This window comes from Thamnophis sirtalis, unplaced genomic scaffold (assembly GCF_051295495.1).
Source record: "Thamnophis sirtalis isolate CommonGarterSnake01/CBP01778 unplaced genomic scaffold, rThaSir2_p1.2 scaffold_18, whole genome shotgun sequence".
In the NCBI taxonomy this organism is placed as follows: domain Eukaryota; kingdom Metazoa; phylum Chordata; class Lepidosauria; order Squamata; family Natricidae; genus Thamnophis; species Thamnophis sirtalis.
Window position 1 is genome coordinate 2,223,779 of NW_028261398.1, and position 22,185 is coordinate 2,245,963.

Sequence of the window (22,185 nt, forward strand, 5' to 3'; positions counted from 1 at the left end):
CTATTCGCCCATGGCAACTCAAGGCAGCATACAGAATATAACACATTTAAAACAATAAAAACTAACAAAAAGAATCAAATAAATTAATATAGTACAATATAACCAAATCAACCCCCCTCCTCCCAAACCCCCCAGGCCTGGTGACAGCAGAGTGAAACGAGGCATTTAATGGTCTCCATCCCGCTCTGTGTTCCCAAAGGCCGCTGGCAGAACCAGGCCTTCAGTGCCTTCCGGAAGAGCATTAGAGTGGGGGCCGTCCTAATCCCCGGGGGGTGGGGGCTGAGGTTCCCGAGAGAGGGGGCCACCACGGAGAAGGCCCTTCTTCTGAGTCCCACCAGGTGTCTCTCCCTCAGGGATGGGACCACCGCATTCTCTGCCTCTCCACTCTGATGCACGTTTGGGCAGGGGTTGCCTGCCGGTTGCCGGTTGCAAAAAATGCTAAGGTTCGCTCAAACCAGTAGCAAAAAAAAAAAAAGCTTTAAAAAGTGGGGGGGGAGATAAAAAGGGCAAAAGGTAGGAAAAAGATGCTTTAAAAAGTGGGGGATATTATATACATGTACAGGTAGGATGACATAACAATGTTGACATAATGACTGTAAGGTGTTGTAGAAGGGGAAAAAATAATTTTAAAAAATCTGCTAAAAAAAAGTGGGGGAAAGTTGGCCACGCCCACCCAGTCACATGACCGCCTCCACCAAGCCACGCCCACAGAACTAGTGGCAAAATAATTTATAGATTTCCCCGCTGCGTTTGGGGCTCAAAACAACTTTCTGGAGAATACAGAGAGTTCTCGAGTGTAACCATTCATTTAGCAACCATTCAAGGTGAAAACAGCATTGAATAAAGTGACTCTTGCTCACAATTGTCACAATATCCCCAGGGCCACACCATCAAAATTTGGAGGACTGGCAACCGGTATGTATTTACAACAGTCGCCGTGTCCGGGGTGGGATCACGCAATCCCCATTGGCGACCTTCTCAGCTGGCTTCCGACAAGCAAAAGTCAATGGGGGAAGCTGGATTTGTTTAAAGACGGTGTGATTCACTTAACAACTGCAGTGATTTGCTTAACGAGCATGGCCCAAAGGTCGTAAAATCAGGCACGGCTGACTTAACAATCCCTTCACATGACAACAGAAATTCTGCAGTGGTTAAGTCCAGGGTTACCTTAGACCAGTGTTTCTCAACCTTGGCCACTTGAAGATGTCTGGACTTCAACTCCCAGAATTCCCCAGCCAGCGAATGCTGGCTGGGGAATTCTGGGAGTTGAAGTCCAGACATCTTCAAGTGGCCAAGGTTGAGAAACACTGTTCTAGATGCTGTTAACATGTGCAGAATTAACTAAGTATTTGTTGTATTTTTCTGCTAAGATACCCAGCAAGAATATTTCTGGCTTTAGATCTATAAGTTTGCTTTACCATTTTTTCCAACCATTGTATTTTTGTCCAATATTTCTTTTTGCCTTTGGGCATTTCCATCACATATGACAATATGAACCCAGCGTCTGATTACCGTATTTTTTGGAGTATATAAGGCACATCTTTTCCCCTCAAAAAAAGAGGCTGAAAATCTGGGTGTGTCTTATACACTGAATACAGCATTTTTTTGCCTCCTGAACCCCCCCCCCCTTCACCAAAATAGCCCTGCAGAGCCTTTAGGAGGCTTTTAGAGAGCTCCTGGGGGCTGGGGAGGGCAGAAATGAGCGAAAAACAGGCCGTTTTTTTGCTCAATGTCCCCCCCACCCCAAGCACTCTATAAACCTCCTAAAGGATATGCATGCAATTTTTTGGACAAAAACACAGGCCCATTTTTTGCTCATTTGGGGAGCACCCCCCAGGAGCACTATACAAGCCTCCTAAAGGCCGTTCATGCCTTTTTTTTTTTAAACGGACCTGTTTTTTTGCAAAAAAACGAGCCATTTTTGGGAGGTTTGCAGGATGCAAAAACTTTTTTTAAAAAAAACCTGCCTCTTCAAAACCTTAAACATCTTTGCCGGTGGAAAGAGCCATAGAAGCTAAACGTTTTCGGGGGGGGGGGGGGGGGGAAAAGACCTTTTGGAAAAAGCACATTTCATACAGCTTCAGAAGACAATTAAGCACCTTTTGAACAGTTCTCTGAAAGGGAGAATCTGGGTGAGGGATCTCTTTGAATCCCTTCAGGGGATGGAGAACTTCTCCAGCAGGTTTCCAGGGCAGGGATCCAGGAGAGCCCCACGTGGTTTTCTTCCCTGGGACCGTTGGCTGCCTGTGTGGTAAAGTGTGCATTTATAAACTATGGGAGTGCAAAGAATTTCACACTCCACCCACCCAGGAGAATTTCACCCAAGCCCTCTTCTCTTCACAACTAATCTCTGGGGTGAATTCCTCCAGTTGTTCAAACAACTTTTAACAACCCCATAATATGGGCTGGAGCCTAGGCAACTGAATGGAGCTGAGGGTTTACTGGCTGGACGCCCTTCCCCGTCGCCAAGACGGAGTTTTGTTCAGCAGATATATTCTCATTGTTCCCAGAGAAAGAAATCTCAGCCTCTACCTAGGATGGAACTCACAGCCTCCTAATTGTGAGTCAAGAGCTCCAATTGTCCCATGTGGGAACCTTATTCCAAAACAAACTGACAACAGAATTAAGGGACCTTGGAGGTCTCCTAGTCCAACCCCCTGCTCAAGCAGGAGACCCGCGCTTGCTGTTAGAACGATGATAGCCACAGAACTACATTAAGGCAGACCTAAAGCAAATTCCCTGCACACTTTAATTCTTGTTTATCCTGTTGGAGAAGCGTTACGCTCCGGTTCAAACATGTGCAGAGTCTCAGGGCAAGTTTTGTCCGGTCGCAAGGACCAACCGGCCACCTTCCTCGGGGAAGAGAGGGCCTGGGCTGGGTCTTGCTGCTGGAAAAGGAGGAGGAGAAGTGGAGCAAGCAAGAAGCAGAAAACATCCTGGCCAGGAGAGAGTCAGCCAATCTTTCACACACCCTCCTGGAGGTCTCCGGCGGTGGAACATTAAGCATGATGGATGTGCTCGTTAAGGACCCGCCCTCCTCCATGCTCAGCGCCTGAGAGCAGGAGAGGGAGACGCCAACGGGAAGATGGTTCCTCCTACTCCTCGCGCGGGGCTGGAGCTCACTCCGCTGCAGGGCGCCAGGAGTCTGTCAGAACAAGTCGGACACAACCGCTCCGGAAAGAAGCTGACTCGGCAAAGCTCCCATCCTCCCCCCCCCTCCAAGGAAAGTCCCAGATCCGGTTCTCCCGGGGGGGGACGACCGGAGTTGAGGGGCAGGGCAAATTCTTGGCACCACCAAGTTCCACGTGAAGGTGGCTCCCAGACTGCCAAGCGAAGATCCTTCAGGGACCTCTGCTTCTCCTGCTGTCTAGACCAGTGGTTCCCAAACTTGGCAACTTTTAAGACGTGTGGACTTCAACTCCCAGAATTCTCCAGCCAGCTCTGCTTTTACTCAACGTGTAAATTCCGCTTGGGATCTGCTACCAGATGTGACACTGGCTAAGCAACTTGGCTGGTTTCCAAAAAGGGCCGTGGGATCCATGGGAATCCTGCTATTAAGCTACTAGCCTGGATGGGGCTGCACCTGCCTCCGAAGGGAGCAGCTGGGAGTCTAGCAGGCCTCCTGGTGCAGCTGGCCGGTCACGGTGGAAGCAAGGGGTCCCATCCAGCAGGGCAGAGTTTATGCAATCATGGAACCCTAAGGCTGGAAGGGACCTTGGAGGTCTTCTAGTCTTTCTCCATAGCCAAGATCATAGAATGACAGGGCTGGAAGGGACCTTGGAGGTCTTCTAATCCAGCTCCATAGCGAAGATCATAGAATGACAGGGCTGGAAGGGACCTTGGAGGTTTTCTAATCTTTCTCCACAGCCAAGATCATAGAATGACAGGGCTGGAAGGGACCTTGGAGGTCTTCTAGTCTTTCTCCACAGCCAGGATCATAGAATGACAGCGCTGGAAGGGACCTTGGAGGTCTTCTAATCTTTCTCCACAGCCAAGATCATAGAATGACAGGGCTGGAAGGGACCTTGGAGGCCTTCTAATCCAGCTCCATAGCCAAGATCATAGAATGACAGGGCTGGAAGGGACCTTGGAGGTCTTCTAATCCAGCTCCACAGCCAAGATCATAGAATGACAGAGCTGGAAGGGACCTTGGAGGTCTTCTAGTCTTTCTCCATAGCCAAGATCATAGAATGACAGAGCTGGAAGGGACCTTGGAGGTCTTCTAGTAACCCTCTGCCTAAGATCATAGAATCATAGAATGACAGAGGTGGAAGGGACCATGAAGGTCTTCTAGTCCAACCTTCTGCCCAAGATTATAGAACCCTAGAGGTGGAAGGGACCTCACAGGTTTTCTAGCAAGCCCAAGATCATAGAATCCTAGGGCTGGAAGGAACCTTGGAGAGCCAAGGTGGCGCAGTGGTTAAATGCAGCACTGCAGGCTACTGCTAGATCAGCAGGTCAGCGGTTCAAATCTCACCGGCTCAGGGTTGACTCAGCCTTCCATCCTTCCGAGGTGGGTAAAATGAGGACCCAGATTGTTGGGGGCAATATGCTGACTCTCTGTAAACCGCTTAGAGAGGCCTGAAAGGCCTATGAAGCGGTATATAAGTCTACTGCTATTGCTATTGCTATTGCTTCTAGTCCAGCTCCATAGCCAAGATCATAGAATCACAGGGCTGGACAGGACCATGAAGGTCTTCTAGTCCAGTGTTTCTCAACAGCTATGCTGGCTGGGGGATTCTGGGAATTGAAGTCCACAGGACTTAAAGTCACCAAGGTTGAGAAACACTGTTCTAGTCCAACCTTCTGCCCAAGATTATAGAACCGTAGGGCGGAAGGGACCCTGGAGGCCTTTCTAGTCTTTCTTCACAGCCAGAATCATAGAATCACAGGGCTGGAAAGGACCATGGAGGTCTTCTAGTAACCTTCTACCTAAGATCATAGAAAGAATCACAGAATACTAGGGCTGGAAGGGACTTGGAGATCTTCTACTCCAACTCCCTGCCCCAGATGTTCATCCATAAGCTCAGAAGGGATCTCCTTGCCTGCGGCATTAGAGAGATGGCGAAAGGAGGAATCCTAGGGCTGGAAAGGACTTTAGAGGTCTTCTAGTCTAACCTCCTATGCCAGCTCACAGATCGACAGGGCTGGAAAGGACTTTAGTCTATCCCCCTGCCCAAGATCATAGAATCACAGAACCCTGAGCTGGAAGGGAACCTTGGAGATCTTCTATCCCAACCCCCTGCCCCAGGTGTTCATCCATAAGCTCAGGAGGGGGGGTCCGTGGGATCTCCTCGCCTGCAGCTTTAGAGAGATGGTGAAAGAAGGAGACCGCACGACGTTTTGCAAACTGAACTTCTTAGCAATGGAAATTCTAGTCCCTATGAAGCCATCCCAGAGACAGGCCACCACGCTACGCCAACTAGGTCATGGAATCAAGCTGCCACCTAGGGCAGATGGCAACTCCGCTAGCCACACATGGACGACACCCAGCTGCTGCTTATATTAGCAGCGCTCCCTAACATCTGCCAGGCCTCCAGGACTCCCAAGCCCAGATGTCTATCCGGGCAAGGTGAGAACTGCTCAGCCTCCTTCTCCTTCCACCTGCAGGCCAGGCCCTGAAGGACACTTCCAGGCACCTCCCCTGCATCCACCTGGCTCTCTCTGCTCTCCGAAACTCCAGCGCAGCCTCCTCACCCCACCCTGGAGTGCCGGGACAATTTCACAGCCGTCGCCAGCCTTCCCCTGTGGCCATCGGCTCGGAAACCATGTCAGTGCTTTGCAACATGGGCCAGAAGTGATGGCAACTTTGGAGGGTGGGGACATCAAGGATGGGGTGGCCGGCTGCAAAATGAGGACAGCAGCCCAACTTTGCTTGGCAGGGTTGAAGCACCACAACTTCACACAACCCAAGGAGCACACAACTGCCAATAAGATCAAGCTACAGCCTACCAAGAAGAATAGCTTAGAACAGTGGTTCCCAAACTTGGCAACTTTAAGACTCGTGGACTTCAACTCCCAGAATTCTCCAGCCAGCTCTGCTGGCTGGAGAATTCTGGGAGTTGAAGTCCACGAGTCTTAAAGTTGCCAAGTTTGGGAACCACTGGTTTAGAAGGAAGGGAGTGGCAGATGAGGGTTTTTTCAACCGTCGCCACTTGAAGATGGGTGGACTTCAAGTCCCAGAATTCCCCAGCCAGCTGTGCTGGCTGGGGAATTCTGGGAGTTGATGTCCACGCAACTTCAAGGGACCACCGTTGAAAGACACTATCCTAGACTTTAGTTTGGATTGTTGAGTAGCCTTCCTTACCCAAAAGTGTGACTCAACTGGTCAAATCACAAGATTGATATGTGTTTAATTTTAACACCGACTGTTGTCCGCATTTCTTTTCCCAAACCCAGAGCTGCCCAGCTTTTCCCCGGCCCCTTCCCCTCCTTAGCCCCCCCACCCCCCTTCCTCCTTTGCCAGGAAGACCCTAAGCCTGTAAGCCTCAGTTGGATGCTCCTCTTCAAAGAGAGAGAGAGAGCAAAGTTTGCAAAATGATAAAACACCCGATTCCGTCAGCGACTCTCTCTCTCTCTCTGGGCCACTCCGTTTCCAGAGAACAAGGCTTCCTTGGAAGTGCTTTGCGAAGGACTGGGGGCAGGGGAGGGGTCACAAAGAGAAGGGGGACGAGGGGCAGCCAAGTGTCCTATATGTGCAATCAAGCTTGAGGCTCAGCACAGAGAGGACCACGTCCCAAAGGTGCTTTTCGAAAAGGCAATTGGACTTTTTTTATTGATTTTTTAAAATTATTTTTTGTTCTCTACATACAATTATAGGTTCACATAGTTATTATTCTTTTCTGCATTTGTTGTTCTTATACCTTTGTCATTCTATTTACAGGGTTATAACATACCGTTTGGGTTGCTCCGTTTACCATCCCTCGCCTGTTTTGACACCTCCTCCTTTTCCCTTTCTTTTCTCCCTCCCTCCCTTCTCCACTTTCTTCCTTCGTCTCGCCTTTCCCTTCCTTCTTCCCTTTCCTCTCCCCTACTCCTCTCTTCCCCTTCTACCCTCTCTCCTTCTCTTTCTCCATTCCATCTTCCTCTCACCTCTTATCTTTGCTCCTTCCTTTCTTCTCTTCTTTCTCCCCCTTCCTCTCTTCTCCACTTTCTTCCTTCCTCTCTCCTTTCCTTCTTCCTTTTCCTCTCCCCTACTCTCTCTTCCCCTTCTAACCTCCCTCCCTCCCTTTCTCCTTTCCATCTTCTTCTCCTCACCTCTTATCTTCCTTTCTTCCTCTCCTCTCCTCCTCTCTTCTTTTTCCCCCTCCCTCTCTTCTCTACTTTCTTCCTTCCTCTCTCCTTTCCATCTTCCCTTTCCTCTCCCCTACTCCTCTCTTCCCCTTCTACCCTCCCTCCTTCTCTCCTTCTCCTTTCCATCTTCCTCTCTTCACCTGTTATCTTCCTTCCCTCCTCTTCTTCTCCTCTCCTCTTTTCCTTTTTCCCCCTCCCTCTCTTCTCTACTTTCTTCCTCTTGCCTTTCCATCTTCCCTTTCCTCTCCCCTACTCCTCTCTTCCCCTTCTACCCTCCCTCCTTCTCTCCTTCTCCTTTCCATCTTCCTCTCCTTATCTTCCTTCCCTCCTCTTCCTCTCCTCCTCTTTTCCATTCTCCCCCTCCCTCTCCTCTATTTTCTTCCTTCCTCTCTCCTTTCCTTCTTCCTTTTCCTCTCCCCTTCTCCTCTCTTCCTCTTCCCCTTCCTACCTTCTCTCCTTCTCCTTTCCATCTTCCTCTCCTCTTATCTTCCTTCCCCCCTCTTCCTCTTCTCTCCTCTCCTCTTCTTTTCCTTTCTCTTTTCTATGGCTGTAGGTGTCTCTTCCAGCTCTTACTTTTCATTTTCTTGGGGTGGTATTTCCGCAGACCCAGAAATAGTTGAATATCATTTCTTGTTTCCTTTCCTTCTCAAATCTATCCTGATCATGGGTTTTGTTTCCCACTGGATGTTTCTTGAGTTTTTTCCTCCGAAAATGTTTCACACAAACAAACGTTAGAACTGAAAAAGCTTCTTGGGTGACAAGCGAAATATTTTCAAAGAAAAATAACAAGAAACGTCCAGTTGCCTTTTTGAAAAAGCACCTTTGGGACAAATGTGACCTCCAGAGATGGCCATGACTGTGTTGGGTTGAAGGCCAGCTATCAAGGGGAGAAACTGGCTTGGCAGTGGAGCTGTGGTGTGACATGCAAGAAGCCCTCACACCTTTGATGCCCAGGAGAAGACTACAGATGGTAGATGTAGAGAGCCGAGATGGTGCAGTGGTTAAATGCAGCACTGCAGGCTACTTCAGCTGACTGCAGTTCTGCAGTTCGGCTGTTCAAATCTCACCGGCTCAGGGTTGACTCAGCCTTCCATCCTTCCGAGGTGGGTGAAATGAGGACCCGGATTGTTGTTGGGGGCAATATGCTGACTCTGTAAACCGCTTAGAGGGGGCTGAAAGCTCTATGAAGCGGTATACAAGTCTAACTGCTATTGCTATGTTGGCATAAGGTCTTCTCTGCCTGAAAGCCAGCACCGTAACTACTAGAAGAAGCAGTCAGAAATCTGGAGTTCGCCAAAGCCACGTAGCTTTCAAAGAGATATGGATGAGATGCTGATTCCACGAGGGACTTTCAAAATGAAGTCACAATTTATATAAAAGAAACAACACTCATAGTAAGACAACACTATATGGGGTGAATCCCTTGATTGGGGTGTAACCCAGTCATCTTGCAACATCAGCAATGATGTTGGGGCTGAGGTGACACCCCAAAGAGGGAGGAAGAACACAGCATTATGAATTTGACTTCTCCCTGCTCCATCACTTCAGCATAGCTACTGACAGATGTAGCCCCAAAACATCTGGGAGACACTCACGTTGGGCCTCCCTGGAGGACGGTCAATTAAAGGATCTCATGCATTTTCCTCTGGGGCAAAATTCACTAGAACTCATATTTAAAGGCATTGCAAGCGACTCTTCCGTCCTGAGTCTCCTCTGTTCAGGGGGACCATAAAAGGTAAAGGCTCCCTTTGCACATCTGTGCCAGTCGTTCCTGACTCTAGGGCAGTGGTTCCCAAACTTGGCAACTTTAAGACTTGTGGACTTCAACTCCCAGGATTCTCCAGTCAGCATAGAATTCTGGGAGTTGAAGTCCGCCCCCCCCCCTCTTAAAGGGACCACAGTCTGCTCTAAATCATCCAGACATCCTCAACACACAAGTCTATTCTGGAGCTACCTTTTCACACCAGATCCTTCTCTCCTGCCTGATCCCAGGGCAACAGGGAGAGATCTATTAAAATCTGTCGCCACGTTTGCAGCAGAGAAAGGCAACAGGGCAAATCTAACAGAGGGAAGATATAAAGTGTTTGGAGCGTTCAAAGATCTCGGTGGCCACCTATTCTCCATCTTGCTTAAAGCTCCCCTTGTAACCATTCTTGTCCACTGATGTGGAGGCCACCAAGAACATCTGCTCATCTTCTCCATCTGGAGAAACCAGAGGTGAAATCTGGCCAAAACACTCAACCAGAAGCTGCTCCAAAATGGTCCAATGTACCCCGAGATACGACCAATAACCATGAAGGTGCTGAGCCTAAATTTCTGAAGCCTCCTCTTGACCCCAAAGCTCCCTAGCATCAATTTACAACACAGCATAAGAGGGCCTTAGAGGTCTTCTAGTCCAACCCCCTCATCATAGGCTGTCCAGTCTCTTCTTGAAAACCTCCAGTGATGGGAGCATCTACCTTACTAAATTCCTGAGGCATTTGGGGTCAGGGGCAACCAATAACCATTTAATATTGTTAAATTCAGTTTGTTTTCTACTCCTCTTTGTTCTACATTGTCCCTGCCTATCTGTCCCTTTTGTGTTCTCCCCTAAGCCACATGATACTGCTTTATTCAGCCTTTTATTATGCAAGCAGATAGAAACTAATACCTCTGCAAATGAAGGCCATTGTTTAAGGAAGGCTAATGCTGATTTTGGGCCTCCGGTGAACCTTGAAAAAAGAAGGAACCTCCTTATAAAGAGCAGCATTGGGGGGATTTGTTATTTTTTAAAAACACCAATTAACAGATCCTTCGCCTTTTAAAACATCCACCCTTTCTTTTAACTGGTTTAGCCCAGGGTTTGTCCATTCTGCAACTTTTAAGGGAGGCGGACTTCAACTCCCAGAATTCCCCAGCCAATTATGCCTTCCAATGAAAAGCTTGTGTCTTGGCAACTTTTTTAAGACTTGGGGACTTCAATTCCCAGAATTCCCCAGCCGACTAGGCCTTCCAATGAAACGTTTGTGTCTTTAGGCCAGGGGTCTCCAAACTTGGCAACTTTAAGACTTGTGGACTTCAACTCCCAGAATTCCCCAGCCAATTATGCCTTCCAATGAAAAGCTTGTGTCTTGGCAACTTTTTTAAGACTTGGGGACTTCAATTCCCAGAATTCCCCAGCCGACTAGGCCTTCCAATGAAACGTTTGTGTCTTTAGGCCAGGGGTCTCCAAACTTGGCAACTTTAAGACTTGTGGACTTCAACTCCCAGAATTCCTCAGCTGGCGCATGCGCCAGCTGAGGAATTCTGGGAGTTGAAGTCCACAAGTCTTAAAGTTGCAGAGATTGAGAATATAATACAGGATAATAGGATTGGGAGGGACCTTGAAGGTCTTCTAGTCCAACCCCAATTCAAGCAGACGACCATTCTGGACATTGAACCTGCCAACACAGGCGATCCTCGACTTATGCCCAAAAGTTCCTTTCGGTAAGCGAGACATTTGCTAAGTACGCTTTTGCTTTATTTTACGACCTTTCTCACCAGCTGTTAAACGAATCGCCGCCATTGTTTAAAATTGTTCAGTGACTCGTCCCCGTCGATTTTGCTTGTCGGAAGCTCGCAAAAGGGGGGATTAGATGACGACCCTGGTCATAAATATGAGTCAGTTGCTCAAGTGTCCAAATTCTAGCCACGTGACCAGTGGGGGGAGGCGTGCTGAAGCCACAGGGCAAAAAAATGGGCCCTTTTCTTCAATGCAAGAGGGTGTTCAGTTCTCCCACCCACCCCCAAATACAGAGGAGGTGAAAAAGGAGAGAGATGAAGGAAGGAAGGAAGGAAGGAAGGAAGGAAGGAAGGAAGGACAGACGAGAGAGAGAGAGAGAGAGAAGCAAGATAGACAAGAGAAAGAAATGAACAGGATAAAAAGGGAGAGAGATTGAAAGAGAGAGAGGACAGACAACCAGAGAGAGAGATGACGGAGGGACGGAAGGAAGGAAGGAAGGAAGGAAGGAAGGAAGGAAGGAAGGACAAGAGAGAGAGAGAGGAGCAAGATAGACAAGAGAAAGAAACGAACAGGATAAAAAGGGAGAGAGATTGAAAGAGAGAGAGGACAGACAACCAGAGAGAGAGAGAGAGAGAGAGAGAGAGATGACGGACGGACGGACGGATGGAAGGAAGGACAGGCAGACAAGAGAGAGAGAGAGGAGCAAGATAGACAAGAGAAAGAAACGAACAGGATAAACAGGGAGAAAGAGAGAAAGAGAGAGAGAGGATAGACAACCAGAGAGAGAGAGAGATGACGGACGGAAGGAAGGAAGGAAGGAAGGAAGGAAGGAAGGAAGGAAGGAAGGAAGGAAAGATAGGCAGACAAGAGAGAGAAGAGCAAGATAGACAAGAGAAAGAAACGAACAGGATAAAAAGGGAGAGAGAGAGAAAGAGAGAGAGGGGACAGACAACCAGAGAGTGAGAAAGAGAGAGATGAAGGAAAGAAGGAAGGAAGGAGGAAAAGAGGGGGAGGTGGCTGCAAATTAGGCTCATATCACGTTGATAAACTCTCCGCTGCCCCCCTCCCCAAAATGCCAGAGACCGCTGCCTGCACAAAAGGAGAGAGGGAGGGAGAGAGGGGCCAACCTTTTGTGCAAAACCCCTGGGGAGTTTTGCACATTTATCACGGCCAGGGGGGCGGGGGGGGGGGAACAAAGCCGGCCTGAGAACGGCTGCACACCCGGTTACCAAGGCGATGGCCAGCAGGCCTGGGAGCTTGCAGTTCAGCATCCAAAGAAGCCAGATGAAATTTGGGGAGGGGGAGGAGGAAGAGATGGGGAAGGGGTGCCAAAATAAGGGGACGCTGGCCCCATCGGTCCCCGCCCTCCAGAGTTTTGTTTGGTGGGTTTCTGGGGAAACAAAAGACAGCCGGGACAACTGGGGGCAAACATTTGTGAGAAGGGCTGGGGTTTTTTTGAATAGAAGTGGGTGGGAAGGAGGCCCTGGGCTTATTCAGGCTGGCCTTTGGTTGAGGGGAAACACAGAGGGACACCTCTGTCAGCCCTCAGCCCCGGGCAGCCCCCCACCCCAGCTGGGGAGGGACCCTTTGCAAGGTGCCCATTGGGAGCAGCCGAAATAAAACCTTTGCACAGCCCAAGGGGTTGAAGGCTCCACTCTTTCCCAGCAGCTCCAGGAGAGGCAGGGAAGCAGCCCCCATTCAGTGGGGAGGAGGTGGGTGCACCCGCTAGAGGAGGCAGCCACCAAGAGCCCCCCCCCGCCCCCTCCCAAATGTGGGGGGTCCAGCTTCCTGACCCTGAATCTCTCAGTCAAGTTGTGGATGGCTCACAAGGGGATTAAAGTGGGGAAGGGGTGTGTGTGTTACTGGGGCTCTCAAATTCTGCTCTCTCAGATTTCCCCAGCCTTCAGAAGGCAAGTGCAAGCAATATATTTATTTATGAAATTCATTTATCGCCCAATCACACTCCAAAAAGACTCTGGGCAGCATAAAATTTGAGAAAGACTACAGACCAGATAGATAAGAGTAGAGAGAGCAGACTAGACAGACAGAGAGAGGGAGACAGACAGAAGACAGACAACCAGAGAGAGAGAGAGAGAGAGAGAGGAAGGAAGGAAGGAAGGAAGGAAGGAAGGAAGGAAGGAAGGAAGGAAGGAAGGAAGGAAGGACAGACAAGAGAGAGAGAGAGAAGCAAGATAGAGACAGACAAGAGAAAGAAACAAACAGGATAAACAGAGGGGGGGAGAGAGGGAGAGAGAAGACAGACAACCAGAGGGAGAGAGAGATGAAGGAAGGAAGGAAGGAAGGTCAGACAAGGGAGAGAGAGGAGCAAGATAGAGACAGACAAGAGAAAGAAACGAACAGGATAAACAGAGGGGGGGGAGAGAGGGAGAGAGAAGATAGACAACCAGAGGGAGAGAGAGATGAAGGATAGAAGGAAGGACAGACAGACAAAAGAGAGAGAGAGAGAGAGAAACAAAATAGACAAGAGAAAGAAAGAAACAGAATAAACAGGGGAGAGAGAGAGACAGAGACAAAGACAGATAGATAAGAGAAAGCAGATTTGACAGACAGACAGATAGATGAGAGACAGAGAGAGGGAGGGAGGGAGGCAGAAAAAACTGATTAGACACAGATAAAAAGAAAGACAGACAGACCAAAGAGAGGTACAAGATGGATGGATGGACGAACAGACAAGACAGACAGACAGGCAAGAGAGAGAGAGAAAAGCAAGATAGTTAAGAGAAACAAGAGAAAGAAAGAAACAGAAGACAGAGAGAGAGGGAGAGAGGGAGAATTGCATGGGTCTTCTGAAGGCTGGGCAATCTGGGAACAGAACCTGACATTGGGAGCCACCCTCCCAAATGCCCGATCTAGACCCTGACCCACACAGAGGTGGGCTCTAAGGCTGCTTTGACCTACCGCGGCCTCCCAACTTCCTGTGCTATCAACACACGGCCTGCGTGTGATCGGGAGTTTTCTACGCCACTGCTATTTAAAACCCCAAGCCCCATAAATGTATTTCTGATGCTCTACAGCTGCGTTTCTCACCCATGGCAACTTTTAAGATGTACGGACCCCCACTTCCACAATTCCCCAGCCTTCTGGGGGCGGAAGCCTGTCAGAGTTTGCAGCACACACATCCGGAAATTCAGCAGGATTCAAAACCTCTTTATATACATCGTGACCCGTCAAAACCGCGGAGGACAAAATCGCGCTCGACGAAAGCATGCATGTGACGTCATCACAGCGCGATGAAAAAAATTAAAAATTAAAATTAAATTAAAATTAAAGCAAGCCGATTCACATAAAGGTAAGGGTTAGGTTTAGGGTTAGGGTTAGGTTAAGGGTTAGGGTTAGGTTTAGAGCGTTAGCGTTACGTTTAGCGTTAGGTTAAGGGTTAGCGTTAGGTTTAGCGTAACGTTAACGGTTAGGTTTAGGGTTAGATTTAGGGTTAGGTTTAGGGTTAGGTTTGGGGGGGTTAGGGTAAGGTTTTCGCTTTATTTTTACATTTTTCGATCACAGCGCGATGTTTTCGTCGCGCTGTGATGACGTCAAATGCGCGCTTTCGTCGAGCGCGATTTTGTACTCCGCGGTTTTGTGGTGGAACCTATATACATAATAAGACATAAGGCATATATACAATCCCCATGCTGGTTCTCTCAACGGGGTAGCAAATATAAGCAAACACAGGCAGAGAAAAGTTTCAGTTTAGAGCTCAGCACAGACTCAGAGCCACAGAGCTAAGCCACGCCCAGGCTCCTAGCTGTCTCCAGCAAATGCCCTTTCCGTTTGGCTTGACTTAGTTGCTATGCCTATTGCAAGTCCCTGCTCTCTCACACACACTGACAAAGCCCACGCAGCTTAAAGTTGCCAAGGTTTTCCTCACCTCTGGACTTTATGAAGACTTAAAAAAGAACAATTCACCCATTATTAGCCACTATACCCTCTATTCACACAGCTAAAAGTTTTGGATTCAAGACAACGGCCGAGCTAAAACCACCATTCTTGATCAAAACTCCATCCCTGATTAAAAACAGCTTCAACTAAGTCTCAGGAATCACAAACAGCAAAACACACACAACCACACTGACCAGCTTTCACAACTTAAAACAAGACACGTCCATAAGAGTTTATAGTTCCACCTGAACCCCCCCAAAGCGAATTCTTCTCTCAAGACAAGAACAGGTTCAAGTGGTAAACAAACACACCCGTTGAAGGTCCATCTTCCAGGCCAGCCCTCCCCAAGGGAAGCGACACTCACCGACCCAAAGGGCACTGAAGGACCGTCTCTTGCTCGCCCACTCAGGCCCACCAACAGCTGTGCATAGCCGGGCCGCTGAAGACCTCAGCCGCTGGGCCAGATGCTGCCTCCGGTCCCGGTTAGCGTGGCAAGTCCTGGATCTCAGCATCTACAAGGGCCATCAGGCACTCCAAAGTCCAGAAACGGGCTGCAGAAAGAACCAAGGTCAAGTATGAGATCATACAAGTCGGGTTGACAGGTTGTTATGATTCTTTATTTTAGCTATGGACCATACAAAGCAGGAATGGGGTGTAGCACCCCAAAAGCACGTCGAATGGTTGGGGAAAGCAAAGGAGAAGGCAGCTTTTGAAGGACCTACAAGGAAGGACGTGAAGGGACAATTAGCCAGTGGAACAGTTTGCCTTCAGACGTTGTGGGCCCTCCATCACTGGAGGTTTTTAAGAAGGGTCTACAACAGTGTTTCTCAACCTTGGCCACTTGAAGATGTCTGGACCTCAACTCCCAGAATTCCCCAGCCAACATAGCTGGCTGGGGGATTCTGGGAGTTGAAGTCCACAGGACTTAAAGTCGCCAAGGTTAAGAAACACTGTCTTAAAGCCTTCAGGGTTGGAGGCCCTTGGCCTAAAGACTCAAAACTTTTCAGTGGGAAGGAACGATGGGCAGAATCATCCTCCAACATCAAGTCTAAAATCTCCACGTTGGCAGTTTTAGTGGTTAAGCTTCAGTTAAAAAGTTTTTCCCCACCCTGGTAGCCTGGATGTTTGGATGGGCAACACTTAATCTGACCACAGAATTTAGGAAAAAGACCTTGGGACAAATAGTGGAATGTTAAGCTGGTGAAATACAGGCAACTCTTCCAATTTTAACCCCTCGTTTTAACAGTCGTTCGAAGATACAACAGCACTTCAGAATGGTCCTCGCATTTATGGCCATCAGTTTCCCCATGGATTTGGACACTTGTCACCCAGCCTCCCGGGATGATGGAGTCACTGTTTGCAAACCTCCCAGCCAGCTCCCTGCAAGCGGAGTCAATGGGGGGGGGGGGAGGCACAAGGGACCCACTTAAATGCAGTGATTCACGTAACAACTACGGCAAAACGAAGTTTTAAAATCGTGCACCACTCTGCTAACTGCCTTGTTTAGCAACAGAAATTCTGAACTGTGGTTGTAAGTTGAGGATGGAGAGGGGAAGGAAGGAAGGAAGGAAGGAAGGAAGGAAGGAAGGAAGGAAGGAAGGAAGGAAGGAAGGAAGGAAAGGCAGGCATATAGGCAGGCAGGCGAACAGAAGGAAGGAAGGAAAAGAGAGGGGGGGAGGAAGGAAGGAAGGAAGGAAGGAAGGAAGGAAGGAAGGAAGGAAGGAAGGAAGGAAGGAAGGAAGGAAAGGCAAGTGGGCAGTCAAACAGAAGGAAGGAAGTAAAAGAGAGGGAGGGAGAGAGGGAGGAAGGAAAGGCACGTGGGCAAGCAAACAGAAGGAAGGAAGGAAAAGAGAGGGAAGGAAGGAAGGTGGGCAGTCAAACAGAAGGAAGGAAGGAAAAGAGAGGTAAAGAAGGAAGGAAGGGCAGGTGGGCAGTCAAACAGAAGGAAGGAAGGAAGGAAGGAAGGAAGGAAGGAAGGAAGGAAGGAAGGAAGGAAGGAAGGAAGGAAGGAAGGAAGGAAGGAAGGAAGGAAAAGAGAGGCAGAGAGGAGGGGAAGGAGGGAAAGAGAGGGAAAGAAGGAGGGAGAGAAGGGTCAACCTTGAGCTGGTCAGAATTGAGCTGCTGGCAGCTGGCAGATTGACCTGCAATGCTGCATTCCAACCACTGGGAGGGAGGGAGGGTGGAAGGAAGGAAGGAAGGCAGCACCTGGGTAGGAGAAGAGAGGAAAAACAGGAAGGGATCCATGGCAAAGGAGGTCAGAAAATCAGCCCTGTCTCACTTAAGAACCACCCTGCTTAGCAACAGTCATTCTGGCCCCAATTGTGGACGCAGGTCCGAGACTGGCCTTCCTCAACCTCATCTGGCAGTTTCCCAAAGAGCAAACATCCACGTTGCTCTCAGCTACCAGGCCCAATTCTGGGGGCACCGTCTCCCAAAAGACTCGGAGCAACTGCCAGGGGTTCAGCCCAGCGCAAGGAAGGCTAATTGGCAGGTAGACCAAACCTCTAATGAGAGGTTGGAGGACTCGGCTGGCTGGGATTTGGGTCCTTTGAAGGAGGGAAGAAAGGGACACAATTGCATCTCCCAACTGCAATTCCTGGGAGGGAACTGAGCAAAATGTCTCAGCTGGCTTCCTTCGGCGTCTGCCTCCCAGCCCCCCCTCCCCAGGCCCCCCACCCACCCCCAGGTCCCTTCAAAGTCCAGGACTGTCAAAATCAAGGAGCATCTGGATCTTCTCACAGCCCCTGTTGGCCATTACGAAGGCTCCTCTTAGGCGACCCTGGAGGTAACTCAAACAGCTGGAATGTATATTTCCCAACTTTACGAGTCCGCAAACTTTATGGGGTCTCCGCAGCCATCCGATCCCTCTCCTTCCTCCCCCCCCCAAGACCCAAAGCTTCAATCCCCCCCCCACCTTTTTTCAGAGCCCTCCAAGGAGGGTTAAATCTTGAGCTTTAATCACCTGCCCAGACTGAAGAGGGTTCAAGACATTGGAAAGCCTTTTAAAACTTCTTATCCACTTAATGCAGATCATCCCTTCAGCCGGGGGGGGGGGGGGGAAGCTGGAGAAAAAGGGGGTGGTGTTAAGTCATTGCAGACCACGAACACAAGACCCAGGAGGACCAACAGGGTCACCCCAGGCTTCAAAGGGATCAGGGCTTTCTAGATCTATTTGCAAGTCGATCTAGAATGAGGGGTTGATGTCTCCCAGAGCTTCACATTTTCCTTTTTCACCTAATTCTGCAATGCAACCCAAGATGGGATGCACAAGTCCTCACCTTAGTTGGGTCTAATCTCTGCACTGAGCCATATTTGACGCCACTTCGTTAAATAAGCCATCTTAGGTTGATTCCACCGAATATAGCGGGGTAGGAGTCCGGTACCCAATAACCATGTTCGCCTAGCAGATACGTTTGCCTAAGATGCTAAACTTGGGTTAGCTTTAATTCGGTCAGGTTTTCTGGCCCAATAACTGTGAGAATAGCACAGTTTTCAGTGCCATTCTGATTAATAAACACTAATTGCACGGAATTAATAGGGCCGTATCACTACTATCCTTCTATTACCTTCTCCTATTGGCAACTTATGATTTATCGCTTTGTCCTTCGTATGCATGCAGGGAATTTACGCACCAGAGACAAATTCCTTGTGTGTCCATTCGCACTTGGTCAATGAAGAATTCTTTTGTTATGAAATGAACAATTACAAGTTGAAAACGACCCATAAATTCTTGAGGTTCAACAAGCGAAGTCTCTGGCCCTCAATGATCAAAAGAGACAAATCTGTGCTGGGTTTTCTCGTGACATTTTCTCTGCTTTGGAAATCACCTGTAAGTCTTCTCTGGGGCCTGCAAAGCCTTTAGAATGGTGTTTCTCAACCTTGGCAACTTGAAGATGTCTGGACTTCAACTCCCAGAATTCCCCAGCCAGCATCCATCAGGTGGCAACGTTTAGGGGAAGTGTCTAGGACAGTGTTTCTCAACCTTGGCAACTTGGAAGATGTCCGGACTTCAACTCCCAGAATTCCCCAGCCAGCGAATGCTGGCTGGGGAATTCTGAGAGTTGAAGTCCGGACATCTTCAAGTGGCCAAGGTTGAGAAACACTGCTTTAGAAGTTCCATCTTCCAAGCAGGTGGGGGACTTCTGCCAATCTACTGTGTACAGAGCTTTTATCCATTAAGTCCTATTAATAAAGACATTCTGGTTAAACAAATACACAACTTGTGTAGAGGGCCACGCCTTCGTTGAACCAACATCCACCATCTTTGTCAGGGAAAGTAGGCAGGATTTCTAGCAAGCGAGGAGGTGATGATGGCACCTCTTTTCAGAGGTGGGACTTCAACCAAAAGGTGCATCAATCCTACAGATCATCCTGGAGATATTTCGGCCCGTCTTTCTTTCCAAAACAGCTTTAACTCGCGGATATTGGGGGAACCATCTTGACCAAACTGGTTTTTTCCAGCTCATGCCACCACCTTAAGATCAAGAAGTCAACTCAACCATTTCCAAATGCAAAATGTGTTTTGGCTTCAAACCTTCTGTGGTAAATTTATCCAGGAATTCGGGATTGCTGTCGTGTTAAGTTTCAACTTATGTACAGATTACCTTGACATTCTCCAGTAAAATATTTCTGGCACAATCCAGAATCTACTCTTCCCCCAAGGATGAAGACCATCCAGATTCTGAAGCTGGAAGGCAACCTCACGTTAGATGCTCACAGTCTGCTTTATGGTGGGAAGGAGGACTTCTTCTGTTGAAGTGAATAGACCTCTCCAGGTATAACATTCCTCAGTCGATCCAGAAAGTTCTCCATTGGCACATCTGTCCTACAGCTACCATGTCACCCAACGTTCTTCGGCAAACTCAAGTTGGAATCAATATGCTTTCTGCAGAAGGCTTTCCTCCTTGATGTTCTTCCATAGACATCCCGGTGCTGGTGGACACTGAGATTTAAGACCATGCAAAGCTGCTCCACAGATCTTCTGCTGACGTTGTTTGAGACCTCCTGGAGTATTGCATAGTTGGGTGACCATCTATGGAGTTGGAAGTTGGAGTTGGAAGACTAACAATGGTGACCATGGATGAATGGAGGCCCACTTTGGCAACAAGAACTATAAACCTTTTTCCAAGTCCTGCAGAAAAATCTTTGGATTGGGACGTAATTCATTTCCACAGACTTGAATCGGAGGCTCCAATTCTGATAATCAAATGTAGGTTTTTAATATGGAAAGTTCCCTCAAACATATAACCAACTGCCACCTCCGACAACTGGTTCAATGATTTACCCCCTCAAGAGCATCGGATAGCCCATATTTGGCGACTACCAGCACACCATTTTCCATAAAGATTAACAAAAAGCATTATTGTTTAGCCAAAAATCCCTTTATCCATTAATCGTGTTCAGATGAAGCTCTAATTACATGTCACAGTCAGCAAGATTATGGATCACCATAATTAAGCCTCGCCATAATTAAAATCCCTCCAGCCAAGGGCAGGCCACCATTTTCCAGAGCACATCTGTTCCCATCTGGAAGAGCGTTTCGCCGTAGGAAGTTTTTCTTGAAGTCAACATCAACATCTGCTTCCTCGTAATTCCCGCCCGTTCTTCTTCTGAACGATTCTGCCCTCTCTCTCTCACAGGCAGTCCTCGACGTGTGACCACAATTGAACGCAAAACTTCTGTCACTAAGTGAGACGTTTGTCAAGCGGGTTTTGTCCCATTTTACGACTTCATCACAGCTGTTAGGGCAGTGTTTCTCAACCTTGGCAACTTGAAGATGTCCGGACTTCAAGTCCCAGAATTCCCCAGCCAGCATTCACAGTGTTTCTCAACCTTGGCAACTTGAAGATGTCCGGACTTGAAGTCCCAGAATTCCCCAGCCAGCGAATGCTGGCTGGGGAATTCTGGGACTTGAAGTCCGGACATCTTCAAGTTGCCAAGGTTGAGAAACACTGTGTTAGGGGAATCACTCCTTGTTAATAACACAACTGTGAAGTGACTCTGGCTTCCCACTGGAAGGTCGCAAAAGTGGAATCACAAGACCGCAGGATACATCAACCGTCGTAAGTACATGTCAGTTGCCAAGCACCTGAATTCTGATCCCATGACCACAGGGATGCTGCAAGGACCCTAAGTCTGAAAACCAGCCGTAAGTCACTTTTTTCGGGTACCATTGTAACTTTGGTCGCTAAACAAATCGTTATAGGTCGAGGACCACCTGTATTTGAAGCCAGCGAGCCTGAGCCACATTTATCTTCTTCTGAAGAGTAAACAAGGGCAAATTTGTTCCTTCCAGGTCCTGGGTCATCTTAGCTGCCCTCCTTTGGACTTGCACCACTCTAAATTCCTGAAATTCCTAAAATGCATTGTCCAGAACTGGACACAAGTGGACTCTGACCCAAGCAGACCTTATGCAAGCAAAAATCATAATGAATATGGGGTTGGCTACAACTGCAACAGTTACCCTAAGAAAGCTGCCCCAAAATACACAGAAAACCATCTTCTCCAGCATGGCTCCTCCAGATGAGGGACTACAACTCCCAGAATGCCCTTTATTGAGGCTGAGGATCCTGGGAACAGTAGTCTCATCTCATCTAGAAGGCCCCAGGTTAAGGGTCCTGTCAAGGCAATGGCTCGGGCTGGGGATTGGACCAAAAGACCTCCATACTTCCAGCCCCGTGGTTCTTTGATCTTGGACAAGAGGTTGGACTAGAAGACCTCCAGGGTCCCTTCCAGCCTTGTGATTCTACGATCTTGGACAGGGGGATGGACCTCCACTGTCCCCTCCAGCCCTGCGTTTCTATGGTCTCAGGCAGGGGGTTGGACTAAAGACCTCCACGGTCCCTTCCAGCTCTGCGTTTCTATGGTCTCGGGCAGGTGGTTGGACTAGAACAGTGGTTCCCAAACTTGGCAACTTTAAGACTTGTGGACTTCAACTCCCAGAATTCTCCAGCCAGCAGAGCTGGGAGTTGAAGTCCACAAGTCTTAAAGATGCCAAGTTTGGGAACCACTGGACTAGAAGATCTCCAAGGTCCCTTCCAGCCCTGTGATTCTATCATCTCGGGCAAGGGGTTAAACTAGAAGACCTCCAAAGTCCCTTCCAGCTCTGTGCTTCTATGATCTCGGGCAGGGGATTGGACTAGAAGACCTGCACTGTCCCTTCCAGCCTTGTGATTCTATGATCTTGGGCAGGACCAGAAGAGCTCCAAGATCCCTTCCAGCTCTGTGTTTCTATGATCTTGGGCAGGACGTTGGACTAGAACAGTGTTTCTCAACCTTGGCGACTTTAAGTCCCGTGGACTTTAACTCCCAGAATTCTGGGAGTTGAAGTCCATGGGACTTAAAGTTGCCAAGGTTGAGAAACACTGGACTAGAAGACCTCCAGGGTCACTTCCAGCCCTGTAATTTTATGATCTTGGGCAAGGGGTTAGACTAGAAGACCTCCAGGGTGACTTCCAGCCCTGTGACTCTATGATCTTGGGCAGGGGGATGGACCAGAAGACCTCCAAATTCCC

General features: G+C 48.6%; 1 protein-coding gene across 3 annotated transcripts in view; it reads right to left on the reverse strand.

Annotated features, from left to right (window-relative positions):
* The window catches only part of VANGL2 (VANGL planar cell polarity protein 2), a 48,788-nt gene that overhangs the window by 20,653 nt on the left and 5,950 nt on the right, over positions 1–22,185 (reverse strand). For 2 of the 3 annotated variants that reach the window (XM_087702956.1, XM_087702955.1), the window contains exon 2: positions 15,036–15,222. The gene's annotated coding sequence lies outside the window, so the exon portion shown is untranslated. Of the gene's footprint in view, positions 1–2,099; positions 2,251–15,035; positions 15,223–22,185 lie in introns of those variants that run through there. The other variant, XM_087702957.1, reaches the window with a different exon arrangement.